General features: G+C 46.1%; 1 protein-coding gene across 2 annotated transcripts in view; it reads left to right on the forward strand.

The window, feature by feature from the left end:
* The first annotated feature begins 76 nt into the window (after window positions 1-76).
* LOC110494461 (plexin-A2) overlaps window positions 77-16,602 on the forward strand; it is a 66,758-nt gene continuing 50,232 nt past the window's right edge. For both annotated transcript variants that reach the window (XR_005037057.1, XM_036950522.1), the window contains exon 1: window positions 77-460. The gene's annotated coding sequence lies outside the window, so the exon portion shown is untranslated. The remainder of the gene's footprint in view (window positions 461-16,602) is intronic.

The raw sequence follows: 16,602 nt of genomic DNA on the forward strand, positions 1-16,602 counted from the left end.
ACTGTCAGTTAAAAAAAAAGACATTGAGCCCTTTCCAAAGGATGACGCGAGGAAGGTTGGGTTTGAACAGCACACTGTACGTGAGGTGCAAGTGAACTGATGAGAGTCCTATCTTGAAGCCTACCACCGGCATTGACACACCGAATTGAAACGTGAACGAGTCTTTTGAAATGTGGCAACGAGAAAATGATTGATGTTGAATTAGGGATGCGAGTTTAGAACACACGTAGGGCTAAATTTCCATTAATAAAATGAGAGATCAGATAACTGTTCCAGCCTGATAAATGAGAATGATAATCGCATCCTGAATGTTTTTTTGTTGTCGGCATATGGACATAGCGCGCTGACGGTGCCATTGTGGGACATTTTCCAACACCAAAGGAAGGACACTACATTCAGCAGGTTCTTTATTCATTTAGCACACCAGACACATCATGACTGAGCCTTTTTACATTTCAAGGTGAGTACCATACTAACATTGATAACTGCAGCTCATGAGAGGATGAAATGGAAAAGTTGGGTTATTACTTCGCGCGCTCAGGACGCAGTGAAATTATATACCCGCGCGTCCAAAATAAATTAGCTACATTCTTATAGTTTGAAGGGATTTACATACATGTATATTCTTTCCATATGTATTTGCATACAGGTATATTCTTTCAGCATCTTTCAGGATGTAGACAATGGTAACCATTCCGTAGAAGTCAGGTTAAATTGAATTGCATTTACTGTGATATCATCTCGTTCTCACACTCAGCAAGCAGCTGATGGGGTACCAAGGCATCTAGTACTCATGAGTTCTTTATATAGAGATAGCGTATTCTATCTGACTATCTGGAGTATCTCATATTGTGATACATTTCCTACTGAATCGCTATTTTGTGGTGATGCAAAATCGTGGACATATTTCTCTATAGAGGCATCACCTCTGTCTTTTTGAGGCAGGCACGTTACTTATGATTGACAACTGTCAGGGATTCTGGGCTTAGGCAGCAGCAGCAATAGGCACACACAACCTGAAGACCCTTTCATGAGACCTATCATCATCATTCTCATCATCCTAATCATGCTCAAATGGGCATACATCAAAATGCATCCTCATCAACCAGGTTGTCACCAAAATAATTATAATATAATAGTAGCGTTAAATATTTATTAATGCCAATACTGTTTTCTATGCTTGCTTTCACTTAATACTTCGGGATACTGGTGCACTTGTAGTCAGAAATGCCTTTTCTTTGTATAGGCAACCTACATGATTATCTTCCTAACACATTTCATATTTCGTGGGGCCTACATTACACAAATGCATTTAATACAAGGCTCCACTTTTTTGTGTACATTACAACATTTCTTTCCTAATGCATTTAATACAAGGCTATGTCGAATTTTATGAGGGTTGCCAGATTTCAATTTTGTGGTATCGATTAAGGTATTTGATTGGGGAATGGGGATACATTTTTATGATGGGAAATTATAATGCACACCATAATACACACATGCACACAAACACTTACACACACTCTGTTTGTACTCATGTTATAGACAACTCTTGACTTTTGAATTCATTATTTTTCATAGATGTCGGGAATAGTGGTATAGGAGAGTATGAAATGAATGAAATACCCTAACCCTATGCTATGTTAAATGCCAGCAGCAATTTCCAGTGAGAAAGGCTCAGTCTGAAGCCATTCTGCTATGGGTTTCACAGCCCTATAGTAATAATGCAAATTGTATCAGTATAAAACGGGTTTATTTACAACCTATGGGGTATAATATGTTGGGCAAAGTGGTATAGGAGAGTCTGACGTATAACCCTTAACTTGAGTTCAGTCTTCGCCAATGAGAACCAAGAGGGGCCTAACTTCGTCCTTCATGACTGGGAAAGGCCTCGATTCTAGGCTGTAGAAAATCCTACATCCATCTAATTAGATCAGAACAGGATGGATCAAAAGTTATTCATATTACTGGTTTACATCCTAAAAAAGGATAGTTGTTTTTTTGCTGCATAACACACATATAATTTGTCTACCCATGTGATGTGGATCATTGTCAGGTTATTTTATTTAAGCTTCAGTAACAAAAGAACACCATGGTTGTAATAACACTTTAAACAGGTCGTATGTAAATGTGTAGAATGTGTTTGTTTTGGGTCCACACTGGTAAGTTAACTTATTTAAAATAGACAGTCACAGAGGATTTTCTTCTGAATAACTGGTAAGGGCATAGCACTTTCCATTCAGCTTCAGGCAACTTTGATGTAAGGCTTGATCACACCTGTAGTGACTACTTCTATCCGTCATGCCCATTGTTGCTTATCCATTGTTCACTAGATATACCCAACACAATGTGGAAAAACAGAATGCTTCCCACCACTAGATCACATAACTAGACGTGAGCTGGATGTGATCCCAACGCAGCCACCAATCTAGCAGAAGAAACTGAAAGCTGCAACAGGGACTTTAACCAGGGCTCATATGTGGCGAGGTGAGCTCTAACGGCCGTTGCCATGAAATTTTAACAGGCCTCTGGGCAGAGGCAGTGAGCCTACAGTGCTGGCATATAACTTGTTACAATAGCCTCGCCCATCGGGCTCCCAAGTGGCGCAGCAGTCTAAAACAGAACCCAAACCAGCTGCGAGCGTGCACCATTGTGCATACATTTATTTTGTCCCTCCACACCAAACGCGATCATGACATGCAGCTTAAAATATAAAAACAAATTCTGAACCAATTACATTAATTTGGGGACAGGTCGAAAAGCATTAAACATTTATGGCAAATTAGCTAGCTAGCTTGCACTTGCTAGCTAATTTGTCCTATTTAGCTAGCTTGCTGTTGCTAGCTAATTTGTCCTATTTAGCTAGCTTGCTGTTGCTAGCTAATTTGTCCAATTTAGCTAGCTTGCTGTTGCTAGCTAATTTGTCCTGGGATATAAACATTGAGTTGTTATTTTACATGAAATTCATAAGGCCCTCTACTCCGACAATTAATCCCCACATAAAACAGTCAACCGAATCCTTTCTAGTCATCTATATTGCGATTGGCAACTTTCATAAATTAGGTGCATTACCGCCACTGACCTCGTTCGTCTTTCAATCACCCACATGGGTATAACCAATGAGGAGATGGGAGAGGCAGGACTTGCAACTGTAACGGCTTTCTTCCTGGGAAGGAGAGGCGGACCAAAATGCAGCGTGGTTATTTCTAAACATCTTTAATGAAAGATGAAAACGTGAACACTATACAAAATAAGAAAACGTGGAAAAACCGAAACAGTCCTAACAGGTGCAAAACACAGAGACAGGAACAAATACCCACAAAATACCTAAAGAATATGGCTGCCTAAACATGGTTCCCAATCAGAGACAACGATAAACACCTGCCTCTGATTGAGAACCACTCCAGGCAACCATAGACTTATCTAGAACACTCAACTGAACACAACCATATAGACTACAAAACCCCTAGACAAAACAAGACACATAAATCACCCATGTCACACCCTGGCCTAACCGACATAATAAAGAAAACACAGAATACTAAGGCCAGGGTGTGACAGTACCCCCCCCCCCAAAGGTGCGGACTCACCTAAACCCATAGGGAGGGTCTGGGTGGGCGTCTGTCCACGGTGGCGGCTCTGGCGCGGGACGTGGACCCCACTCCAACACAGTCTTAGTCCGCTTACTTAGCGTCCCTTGAGTGGCGACCCTCGCCACCGACCTTGGCCTAGTAACCTTAACAAAGGGCCCCACTGGACTGAGGGGAAGCTCCGGACTGAGGGACAGCTCGGGACTAAGGTAGATCGGGACTGAGGGGTAGCTCGGGACTGAGGGGTATCTCAAGACTGAGGGGTAGCTCAAGACTGATAGGTAGCTCAGGACTGATAGGTAGTTCAGTACTGAGAGGTAGCTCAAGACTAAGAGATAGCTCAGGCAGGTTGACGGCTCTGGCAGATCCTGGATGAATGGCGGCTCTGGCGGATCCTGGCTGAATGGCGGCTCTGGCGGATCCTGGCTGAATGGCGGCTCTGGCGGATCCTGGCTGACGGGAGACTCTGGCGGCTCATGACAGACGGGAGACTCTGGCGGCTCATGACAGACGGGAGACTCTGGCGGCTCATGACAGACGGGAGACTCTGGCAGCTCATGACAGACGGGAGACTCTGGCGGCTCATGACAGACAGGAGACTCTGGCGACTCATGACAGACGGGAGACTCTGGCGACTCATGACAGACGGGAGACTCTGGCGGCTCATGACAGACGGGAGACTCTGGCGGCTCATGACAGACGGGAGACTCTGGCGGCTCATGACAGACAGGAGACTCTAGCAGCTCTGGTCAGACGGGAGACTCTAGCAGCTCTGGACAGACGGGCAGCTCAGGCAATGCTGGAGAGGAGGAAGGCTCTGGCAGCGCTGGACAGAGGAGCTCTGGTGCCTCTTGACAGACGGGTGACTCTGGCGGCTCATGACAGACGGGAGACTCTGGCGGCTCATGACAGACGGGAGACTCTGGCAGCTCATGACAGACGGGAGACTCTGGCGGCTCATGACAGACAGGAGACTCTGGCGACTCATGACAGACGGGAGACTCTGGCGACTCATGACAGACGGGAGACTCTGGCGGCTCATGACAGACGGGAGACTCTGGCGGCTCATGACAGACGGGAGACTCTAGCAGCTCTGGTCAGACGGGAGACTCTAGCAGCTCTGGACAGACGGGCAGCTCAGGCAACGCTGGAGAGGAGGAAGGCTCTGGCAGCGCTGGACAGAGGAGCTCTGGTGCCTCTTGACAGACGGGTGACTCTGGCGGCTCATGACAGACGGGAGACTCTGGCGGCTCATGACAGACGGGAGACTCTGGCGGCTCATGACAGACGGGAGACTCTGGCGGCTCATGACAGACGGGAGACTCTGGCGGCTCATGACAGACGGGAGACTCTGGCGGCTCATGACAGACGGGAGACTCTGGCGGCTCATGACAGACGGGAGACTCTGGCGGCTCATGACAGACGGGAGACTCTGGCGACTCATGACAGACGGGAGACTGGCGGCTCATGACAGATGGGAGACTCTGGCGGCTCATGACAGACGGGAGACTCTGGCGGCTCATGACAGACGGGAGACTCTAGCAGCTCTGGTCAGACGGGAGACTCTAGCAGCTCTGGACAGACGGGCAGCTCGGGACTGAGGTAGATCGGGACTGAGGGGTAGCTCGGGACTGAGGGGTATCTCAAGACTGAGGGGTAGCTCAAGACTGATAGGTAGCTCAGGACTGATAGGTAGTTCAGTACTGAGAGGTAGCTCAAGACTAAGAGATAGCTCAGGCAGGTTGACGGCTCTGGCAGATCCTGGATGAATGGCGGCTCTGGCGGATCCTGGCTGAATGGCGGCTCTGGCGGATCCTGGCTGAATGGCGGCTCTGGCGGATCCTGGCTGACGGGAGACTCTGGCGGCTCATGACAGACGGGAGACTCTGGCGGCTCATGACAGACGGGAGACTCTGGCGGCTCATGACAGACGGGAGACTCTGGCAGCTCATGACAGACGGGAGACTCTGGCGGCTCATGACAGACAGGAGACTCTGGCGACTCATGACAGACGGGAGACTCTGGCGACTCATGACAGACGGGAGACTCTGGCGGCTCATGACAGACGGGAGACTCTGGCGGCTCATGACAGACGGGAGACTCTGGCGGCTCATGACAGACGGGAGACTCTGGCTGCTCATGACAGACGGGAGACTCTGGCGACTCATGACAGACGGGAGACTGGCGGCTCATGACAGATGGGAGACTCTGGCGGCTCATGACAGACGGGAGACTCTGGCGGCTCATGACAGACGGGAGACTCTAGCAGCTCTGGTCAGACGGGAGACTCTAGCAGCTCTGGACAGACGGGCAGCTCGGGCAACGCTGGAGAGGAGGAAGGCTCTGGCAGCGCTGGACAGAGGAGCTCTGGCGCCTCTTGACAGACAGGAGACTCTGACTGCGCTGGAGAGGAAGGCTCTGGCAACGCTGGACAGGCGAGGCACACTGTAGGCCTGGTGCGTGGTGCCGGCACTGGTGGTACTGGGCCGAGGACACGCACCTCAGGGCGAGTGCGGGGAGCTGCCACCGGAGGGCTAATGCGTGGAGGTGGTACTGGATAGACCGGACCGTGCAGGCGCACTGGAGCTCTTGAGCACCGAGCCTGCCCAACCTTACCTGGTTGAATGCTCCCGGTCGCCCTGCCAGTGCGGCGAGGTGGAATAACCCGCACTGGGCTGTGCAGGCGAACCGGGGACACCATGCGCAAGGCTGGTGCCATGTACGCCGGCCCAAGGAGACGCACTGGAGACCAGATGCGTAGAGCCGGCTTCATGGCACCTGGCTCGATGCCCACTCTAGCCCGGCCGATACGAGGAGCTGGTATGTACCGCACCGGGCTATGCACCCGCACTGGGGACACCGTGCGCTCCACAGCATAACACGGTGCCTGCCCGGTCTCTCTCGCCCCCCCGGTAAGCACAGGAAGTTGGCGCAGGTCTCCTACCTGGCTTCGCCATACTCCCTGTGTGCCACCCCCCAATACGTTTTTGGGGCTGACTCTCGGGCTTCCATCCACGCCGCTGTGCTGCCTCCTCATACCAGCGCCTCTCCACCTTGCTGCCTCCTCATACCAGCGCCTCTCCGCCTTCGCTGCCTCCAGCTCTTCTTTGGGCGGCGATATTCTCCTGGCTGTGCCCAGGGTCCGTTACCGTCCAATTCGTCCTCCCATATCCAATCCTCTTTGCGCTGCTCCTGCTGCCGCTTCTCCTGCAGCACCTTGGGGCGGCTACACTCCCCTGGCTTAGCCCAGGGTCCTCTCCCGTCGAGGATTTCCTCCCATGTCCAAGAGTCCTGTGTCTTTGGCCGCTGTTGCTGTTGCCTGTCACCACGCTGCTTGATCCTGTTTTGGTGGGTGATTCTGTAACGGCTTTCTTCCTGGGAAGGAGAGGCGGACCAAAATGCAGCGTGGTTATTTCTAAACATCTTTAATGAAAGATGAAAACGTGAACACTATACAAAATAAGAAAACGTGGAAAAACCGAAACAGTCCTAACTGGTGCAAAACACAGAGACAGGAACAATCACCCACAAAATACCTAAAGAATATGGCTGCCTAAATATAGTTCCCAATCAGAGACAACGATAAACACCTGCCTCTGATTGAGAACCACTCCAGGCAACCATAGACTTACCTAGAACACTCAACTGAACACAACCCCATAGACTACAAAACCCCTAGACAAAACAAGACACATAAATCACCCATGTCACACCCTGGCCTAACCAACATAATAAAGAAAACACAGAATACTAAGGCCAGGGCGTGACAGTAACGTGATCTGCGTCAGAATTAAAACTGTTTTCTATTTTAGCCCGTGGCAACGCAGATGCTCGTTGGCGTGCTCAAGCAATGCAATAATGGTGCAATAATTGAATAACATAGATTTCAAAATATATTTTGCAACGCTCGCACATGCGACGCGAGCGGTGTAGTCAGCCTGTAAGGCACGGAATCGCAGCGCTAGAGGCATCGCTGTATCACAACCGGCCATGACCGGGAGTCCCATAGGGCCCAGCGTTATCTGAGTTAGGGGAGGGTTTGGCCAGGGTAGGCCGTCATTGTAAATAAGAAATTGTTCTTAACTGATTTGCCTGGTTAAATAAAAACATTTAAAAAGTATATAACATGATTGACACAACCGTAGTAGTCATAATGAAACGGATGGGGGCATGTGATCATGTTTTTTTAAAGTGGCAAAATCACCTTTAAGTAATATCAAACCAAATATGGAGTTGATTTGAATTGATATCAGGTGATGTGGACTTTTTTTTTTTTTAAACATACTCACATGCCCCCATCACTTCCATTCATTATTAGCTTGTGGTGGCTCAGGTTAGCTGAAATATGTAGTGGCTGTTTAAAGAAAACTGAACAATGGATTACAGTTTTTCTTGGCTCATAGACTACTTTCAGGGTGAGGAACCATCTAAGATCATGTTGTAAAATAGTGAACTGCTCCTTTAAGCCTAAACAGCAGCTGCAGTGCAAACTTCACAATGCTATTGACCAAGCTCATCTCATCTTTGTTCTGTCTGTGTGTTTGGAAGGAGGATTGGATTTGTTGCCTTTTAGCCTTTCCTAGTCATGCAAACCAAATGAACCCAGGGCTCTTGGTGTGCTCTCTGTGCTCTCTACGCTCATGCTTATCTCACTGGCCAGTTGGACTGGCATTTATTCAGATGGTCCCACCAGAGCAGTAAAGCTTCTCACAGAGAGAGAGAGATTGACTTCTCTCTGTTGGCTCGCTAATGCCAGGTTAGTAGCTTTATCAGTTGCCTGCTAATTTTAGAATTTAAATAGGTCTTTATTTTAGTTCATTTTTTATTACTGTAGGCCTACTGTCATATAATGAGATTGCGTTTTCCTTTAGAGGTGACTCTGGATTGCTTCTATTACTGTATCTCCATATCATTCTTTGCAATGGTAAAAAGAGGGCTATTTCCTGCAGCATAACTTTCTCTAATCTACTGACCCTGTTTTCATTGCCTCTCATCAGTCATGAGATCTCTTCATATTTTTTGATTTAACATTGCAACACTGGCTAGTGTGTTCTTTACCGAGGTGTCATGATTCAACCTTTTTAAAATGATTATAGATAAACTCACATTATGTTATTTTAGTGTGGAGTACTAGCCTGATCAAATGTTGATATTAAATATGGTTGTTGTGTGATCCAAACATCATCAGGAGCAATGTGGGTCAGCGGCAATGCCCTGCACTCTATTTGCAGTGGTAAGTCAGGCAAATTAGTGTTTGTAAGACAATTACACGGTGTGTGACTGCACATCAGCTCACTACCCAGAGCTGGAGACCCCTCCCGTTGCCCACGGAGAAACTGATGAAACACGACAGCTCAGATGCTATAGCCTGAGGAGGAAGGGGAGGAGGGCCCTCATGTTGGCTAGTGTGTATGTATGTATGTACATATGTATGTACTGTATGAATGAGCGAGTGTACATACTTTTGCGTATGTGAAAGAGGGATCGTCACAAAGACAGACAGAGAAAGAAAGAGTGAGAATATGAGAGTGAGAAAGATAAATACAATCCCCCAAATGAACAAACATGGCCTGTAGCTGTTTTCTTCTCTCCTCCGTCCTCCATCAAGTACCTGATTATTTAGTGGTGTCTGAAAGCCAGCATAGAGGTAAAAAGACTGTACATGTCTATTCAAAGTGTAGAGCGTTTAGTGGAAAGTGTCAGAGGAGAGATACAGGTGGAGGCATACAGTGAGCTCACTTGCCAGGTGGTACCATTGGCAGTACACTGCATGCAATATGGCACAGCGCCTCCAGATTGTTATCTCTATTTTCAATGTAAATGCTGCTGTCACAGTGCTGTTGTACTGGATGTTCTCCTACAGGCTACTTCCATGTTGATTTGCAATCCCTGGCACTTTGTGAGATGGCATTGTGCTAGTGTAAATGGTTGAGCTTTTTAGACAATAGGCGAGAGCCACAGATTCATTGGTGAGAGAAATCAAATCCAATGTTATCCGTCACTTACACATGGTTAGCAGATGTTAATGTGAGTGTAGCTAAATGCTTGTTCTTCTAGAGACCTATGAGGTAATGACGGGACATTGAATAGATGAGCAGGGTTGAGAACTAAGAGATAAGAGCAGAGATAAAGACATATAGTACTCTATAGGAGGGGACTTGGCAGGGTCAAACATGTAATGTGAGGAGGAAGCAATTAAGTATTTAGGGGAACATGATTTGTGCAGTAAGTTAGTCAGTCTCTATGTTTTTATTCCCTGTACCGTGCCACTGACTCGGGCATTAGTGCAGAGTTTCAATGTAGGTTAAAGTTAGGGGCAGGATGGAAGAAGCTAAGCTGTATGAGCAGATCCTTTTATTTGCAGGGCTCTGGCTGTGTCCCACCTCCTTGATCTTATTTACACTGGGGATTAAATGAGGAATGGGTGCTGCCGGTGCACTATAGTCTCCAGGGGTGAAGTTGTGAATAGTAGACACCATGTATTGTCTCTTCTTTTTCCTGTTTCTTTCTGGGCTCCCAGTGATTTGTCAGCAGTGAAGGTAGCAGATGCTCTCTTTGCGTTGTCATTTCTTTGATCGCAATTTTTTGTGCCAGCTACCTCCAACCTTGGCATCCTGATCCCTACACAGCCATATGGGCCAGTAGAGGGAAGCTGAGGAAACATACAGGCTTGTTCTGAATCAGTTGTTGTTGGCTTTGTGTGCGTGTCCATATAAGGGTGTGTGCGAATTTGCCGCTTCATATGTTCTTTCCATTGTACATGGAAGTGCACTTTGTATATTGAAGTCTACTGTCTATCATTTCAGAGAGCAACATCTTTCACTACTATGTTTGACTTTTCTATCCTGAATGATTGATGCCATCAAAGCTTACACAGTATAGCATACTACACACCCAGTCATACTGTAACTGACTGAGATGAATATAGCTGATCTACAGGGACAGTTACAATAAATGTAGGATGTCGTAAGCTGTATTTAAAAAAATACACTCAAGGCAGGAATAGACTAATGTTGTAACTAGCTGGTAATCTACGGGAACAGTGAGAGAGCATATCCAAACAGAACTCTATAGATGTTCCTTGTCCCTGCCCAAACCCCACTGGGGAAGAGAGCTCGTATTTCATTAGCCTTATTCCCTAGTCCCCTCAGCTGTCATGCCAACAGTGCACTCGTAGCCTTGCTCTTTCCCTTGTTCTTTTTTAAGTCCCTTAAATGTCATTACCGATGGGGGTGATTTAGCAGCATACAGACTTGCTCTGTCTTTCACTGAATGTTGAATTATAGAAGACCTGGTATTGCACTTGGGCTGCACAGGTTTTCATCAGAATGCTGGAGGTCACTTTGACTTTCCTCTTTGATTCTCATCATTCATGCAACATGAGCACTCGCTGATTCAAAGAGCCTGTTTCAGGTCACCATTAGTCAGTAGAGATCCACAGTGAAATGTACTGAAGACAGAGCCCAGGGAAGGGAATTGATGAGTGAATCTGACTGGGAAGCTCTATATTTCCATGAGGACTCAGAATTCTGCAGTGTTGCAGCAATTTAAGTTTTACTGCTGTGCATAATGCCAATCATTGTCAGAGGTCACTGATTGTGTTTTGACAATATGCTTGAAGAGATTCCTTTCCCCTAGCTTGGTTCACGACCCTGTGGTTTTTACAACCGTAATATTTTTGGATTGATTGAGTGATGTTTTATGGTTTTTAATGCTTGGTCTCTAAAGCTAGCAGTCTGAGAATTGTTCACTAAACAATACAATTGATATAAAATACATTGAATTCTTATTTTACTCATAACATCAAACAATCCAACAAAAGATTATATCAACTAAAATGAGGAATAGCCTGATGTCAAGGGTGTGTGTACTGGTGTCAGGTGCAGGAGAGCAGAGTGTTGTGAACAGGCGCACACTTTATTCAGGCTGGAGTGAACAAACTGGGTCAAAACCTCCAGAAAAAGGAAATAGCGCGAAAATACACTCACCAAAGCTAATGTACCAAATGAACATACAACGTGCACAAACATGGAAACAGCCTGGCACGTCACAATAACCACATAACAAACAATTTCACACTAAGACATGGAGGGGAACAGAGGAATAAATACATGCAGTGTGATTAGGGAATGAAAACCAGGTGTGCAGGGAACAAGACAAAACAAATGGAAGAATGAAAAATGGAGTGGCGATGGCTAGAAAGCTGGTGACGTCGACCGCCGAAAGCCGCACGAACAAGGAGAGGAGCCGACCTCGGCGGAAGTCGTGACACCTGAATTGATTTGAAGAGGAAAATGGTCACTAAATCTGGTCGAATTCACTGCTTGTAGGCCTGTCCAATAATCACAGTATCGTGTGTTTCAAATGAACATCCATATGTCATTATAGCCATTATAGGGCTGAATGTGGGTTAGTAAGAAGACCAATAAAAGCAGAATCCATAGCCCGGGGCCTGGCCCTCCAATGAGAACACAAATAAGACACAGAGGAGTGATCACAAAACATTTATTTTACCGTAAACCTCACAGGTCCCTCGTGATTAAATCTGACATTAATTTAAAAGTCATCGTTATTAAAGATGGCATTTTCATGTCCTAATTCCTCTACCCCTCACTGTAGCTACCAGTGTCAGCCTCCAGCTCTGGCTCTCTGGCTCGCTCTGCCCCCCCATCTCCAACATGTATGACCTACTTCTGTCTCTGCATCATTGTAAACAGATCTACTAATTGCCTTCATTTATTCATTTGGAAGTCAAGTTCTGTTGGGGCTGGCGTCCTCCCAGTTCATTCATGTGTAATGCTTACAATTTCGCCCTCCCCCTATGACTCGTCCTCGTGGATTTGCGGACCCCAAGACAAAGGTATCCCGTCAGGCTTTGTGATTTAGCCCATGATTAAATGATTGCCATTTTGAGGGGCATGAGACATTTCCGCAGTGTCGCATTGTGCAGACTGACCCAGATGTGGGGACATGACAATATACTGCACATAATGCATCGACATAAGCTCTAGAAGGGATGAAGATGTCTTTATGGTTATATGGATTTGTAAAGGTTTTGTGTGGTGGAATATTCTAATCAAGTGAAATTTAGTCATTTCTTCAAACAATCATCTTTATTCAATATCAATTAATTATTGCAATAAGGAGGCTGGTCCACCCAACACCCTTGAGTGTTGGACCGAGTAACCTAACCTTTACACAAATGCAGAGTTCTTTATATAGCTGACACTAAGAATGCTTAGTCATGGTTGGTTCCACCCCTCCCATGCAGATTTGGGCACCAGAAGCCACTCTGGGTTCATCCTGTCGGTATCTGCCTTAACCCCACCCTGGCTTAGTTTCCCAGATGCAAGGATGATTTTGAGACAATTAGGGATTGTTCTACTCCTAAACTATCTCTAGTAAAACACATTCTTGTCTATGAAACACAGTCTTTAACTCATTTGTCAGCTCAAGCCATCTCTAGTGACCATACGCTCAGATTAGCTAGAGGGAACTAGAGTAGAGACCATAAAAACACAGACACTAGCAGGACAGAAATGTCTTACTATTAGTTAAAAATTAATGGTTATCAATTCATATCAAATAATTCAGGTAAATATGTAATTTTTCTCTCAATTGTCAAAACCCCTCATATTCCACCCTAAAACCTAGGATTGGGGAACACAGATGTACAGCAATGCTCTGTAGGTTTGCTATAACTAGATCACATCCAGTCCTGTCCTTGTGCCTCCATACTGTGTTAATACTCTGTCTTGTCCAGCCTGATCAGACATGGCCACAAGGGACACAGTTTTCATCACATCTGATGAAAGGACACAACTCTATTGTTGCCTCAGTGTGAGAGCACTGTGTCTGTCCTGCAGCCTGAAAGATGGTGTCACAGGGTGTTGACTGTTTCCAATCCTCTCACACGTTATCAGCCTGGGCCCAGCACAAGCCTCAGAGGCTGCTGCAAATGGAACACATTCCTGAGATATAAAGCACAATACGCACTGTGCATAAAGTGCACAGAGGGAAAGAAGGAGACATATTTCTGTGATCATTTAAAATCATGTTTATGTATGGTCACAGACGGTTACCCTCCAATGAATCACACATAATAACACACTGCAGAGTTTATACCAGAATGCCGTGCCAATGTACTCCAATGAAGGCTGAAAACATAGGCACAGCCCTTGGTGGAGGTCTTAAGGTCGAATTAAACATGGTGGCATGGCATGGCATTTTGACTCAGATTGGTGCCCTCCACCCTAGCCTGGCATCCCCAGAGGCCTGAGCATGTTTTTCAATGAGTGTGTGTGAATGAGTCATGTCTGGGGCTAAGGCTGGGGTTGGCAGGAGTGTGTCTGACTGGCAAGGCAGTGTATTCCGCAGGGAGGGCTGTAGCCAGCAAGGAGCTGTCCCTATAATCCAGGGTAAACACAGAGCAGTGTGACTGCATGGCACGCCTCAAACATGACTGAATCCAGCAGAAAATAAATGGATAGACTGCTGTTACTTCCTGCTTCTGGCCCACCTTGTTATTCTCTATAGAAGGTTTGGCTTGATCTTCACAACACTGAATTCACCTCTGTTGGTCTCTGTATTGAGGAACTATGCTGCACCTTGTCGTTTCTATAATATTTGTCCTTAGCTTTACGGTTTCAATTAAAATTGAGGGATTACATATTTTGCACAGACACAGACATAATACTTGAGGCGCAACTAAGATCTTAATGCAAATGATGTTGAGGTTCATAACACTGAAGTTGGTCATATGATTTGGATTGGAATAATTTACAATAACATAATGGCTTTCCCAAACCACTGAACACAGCAACTCAAGGTGGTCTCCCATGATATTGTAAACTGGGAGCTTAATATAGTGTTTGAAATGCGATGCACTTCTGGGGGGCAAAAATGATTTGTGACAATCCATTTGCTTGGGCAACCTGTTAATGGAATTCATTTTCTGCATGTACAACAATTAAATGCTGCATAGAGTCAAGACAGATTACCCTGAAGCCTTCATAAAACAGAGCTACAGCTCACACCTGTGTGAGAATCATGTAACAGGGCCCGGAGATAGGCTAAGACTATTCATAATGACTATTCATAATGTTTCACTACAAAGGCCAATTGAATAAAACATGTTATTATATTAGCATATAAACTAGATAAGGGGTGTCTAGTTACTGCAGATGTGAGAGAGAGATTGTCAGGAGAAGGACATGTGATATCTTTATTCAAATCAAAGGAGAGGGAATGCTTGGTAGAGCTACGGTAGCCAAGGCTCTGCTAGTAGCTAAGGCTCTGCTGGTAGCTAAGGCTCTGCTAGTAGCTAATGTTCTGCTAGTAGCTAAGGCTCTGCTAGTAGCCAAGGCTCTGCTGGTAGCCAAGGCTCTGCTAGTAGCTAATGTTCTGCTAGTAGCTAAGGCTCTGATAGTAGCTAAGGCTCTGCTAGTAGCCAAGGTTCTGTTAGTAGCTAAGGCTCTGATAGTAGCTAAGGCTCTGCTAGTAGCCAAGGCTCTGCTAGTAGCCAAGGCTCTGCTGGTAGCCAAGGCTCTGCTGGTAGCCAAGGCTCTGCTGGTAGCCAATGCTCTGCTGGTAGCCAATGCTCTGCTGGTAGCCAAGGCTCTGCTGGTAGCCAAGGCTCTTCTGGTAGCCAAGGCTCTGCTGGTAGCTAAGGCTCTGCTAGTAGCTAAAGCTCTGCTAGGCAGCTATCTCCAGTCAGCACCGGTTGCTCTCCCTCCCAGGAGCCACAGGATTGACCTTTTATGTGTATCCTGCATAGCACAGCTTGCCAGTGCAGTGACATGTTATTTATTTATCTGGATATAGAGTTTTGATATTTTCCTTGTAACATTTAGATTTGTAACTGACATGTATAACCACCAAAGAACTCCATGATGAAAGGATGGCAACAGAACAGGGCAGCAATGTCGGTGCCAGTAAAGTGTTTCCCCTAGGATTTCTTTCAGCACCGGTGGCAAAGGTGGTATGTGTTGTATGTTTTTTAGAACAGGGAGAGAATACACAAAGTGTGTCTGTCTGCCAAAGGGACCAGAGGAAAAAGGAACACTCCAGTGATTTCTCCCCTGATGTCTTTGAGGCAGGGACAGATGGAGACGAGACACGAGTGGAGTTGGAGAGATCCCAGACACCACTGTGTCAATCCTCCAGTCCTGTCTTTCCTCCCCTTCCTTGGCTCATACACAACATACACTGCCAGACATACTGTTAGTAGTTAGCAATGGAGTGCAGCCATGGCCACTTCTGTCCAATTCTAGGACACACATTACCTTTTATATTTAACCTTTACTCTAACCAGGACCTCTCATTGAGATAAATAATCTATTTTCCTATCTTAAGGGGACCTAGGACCGTGAAAGCAATTCTTTCCAAGCTAAAGGCTTTGAGCTGGCCAAATGCTTCCGTACCATTTCACTGGGAAGATGAATGGTTTGTGAAGCAAAGAGGCTACAGTAGAGAGCTGTTGGTCTGGAATCAGACAGGACAGAGTGTGTGGCTTGTGGGGGCTCCACAGCCTTAGAGAGCCAGCTTGGCTAAGCCTCCAGAGTTGCTGGGACTTAGACGAAAGGAGCGGGTGCAGTGCAGGCAGATGTGGACTCCTAATTTACAGTCCTTTCCTTCGCGCATAGCACTTTTATTACTACTATAATGGACTGGGATGAAGTGAGTGCAAGTATGAAGCCACCAGTTCTCCCTCATCTCTGATCAATGTTCCCTACCCTAGATTAATAAGGAATCATATAAACAGGATGCCTGATAAACGTGCCATTTGTTCCTCCAGGTCCAAAGTGACTAACCAGGTTATCTTGACTAATCAATGTGAGAAATGTTTTAATTTAGACAGATGTGAACTCAAACTAAAGCATAAAACACATGATGATCAGTAGATTGTGAAAATAAAGAAAGTCATACATAACATGATTTTTCAAGGCTTTCACTCTCCTTTCTCTAATCCATCCATCAATCTACTCATCCATCCATCCACTCATCCATCCAT

Source organism: Oncorhynchus mykiss, chromosome 17, assembly GCF_013265735.2.
Source record: "Oncorhynchus mykiss isolate Arlee chromosome 17, USDA_OmykA_1.1, whole genome shotgun sequence".
NCBI lineage: Eukaryota > Metazoa > Chordata > Actinopteri > Salmoniformes > Salmonidae > Oncorhynchus > Oncorhynchus mykiss.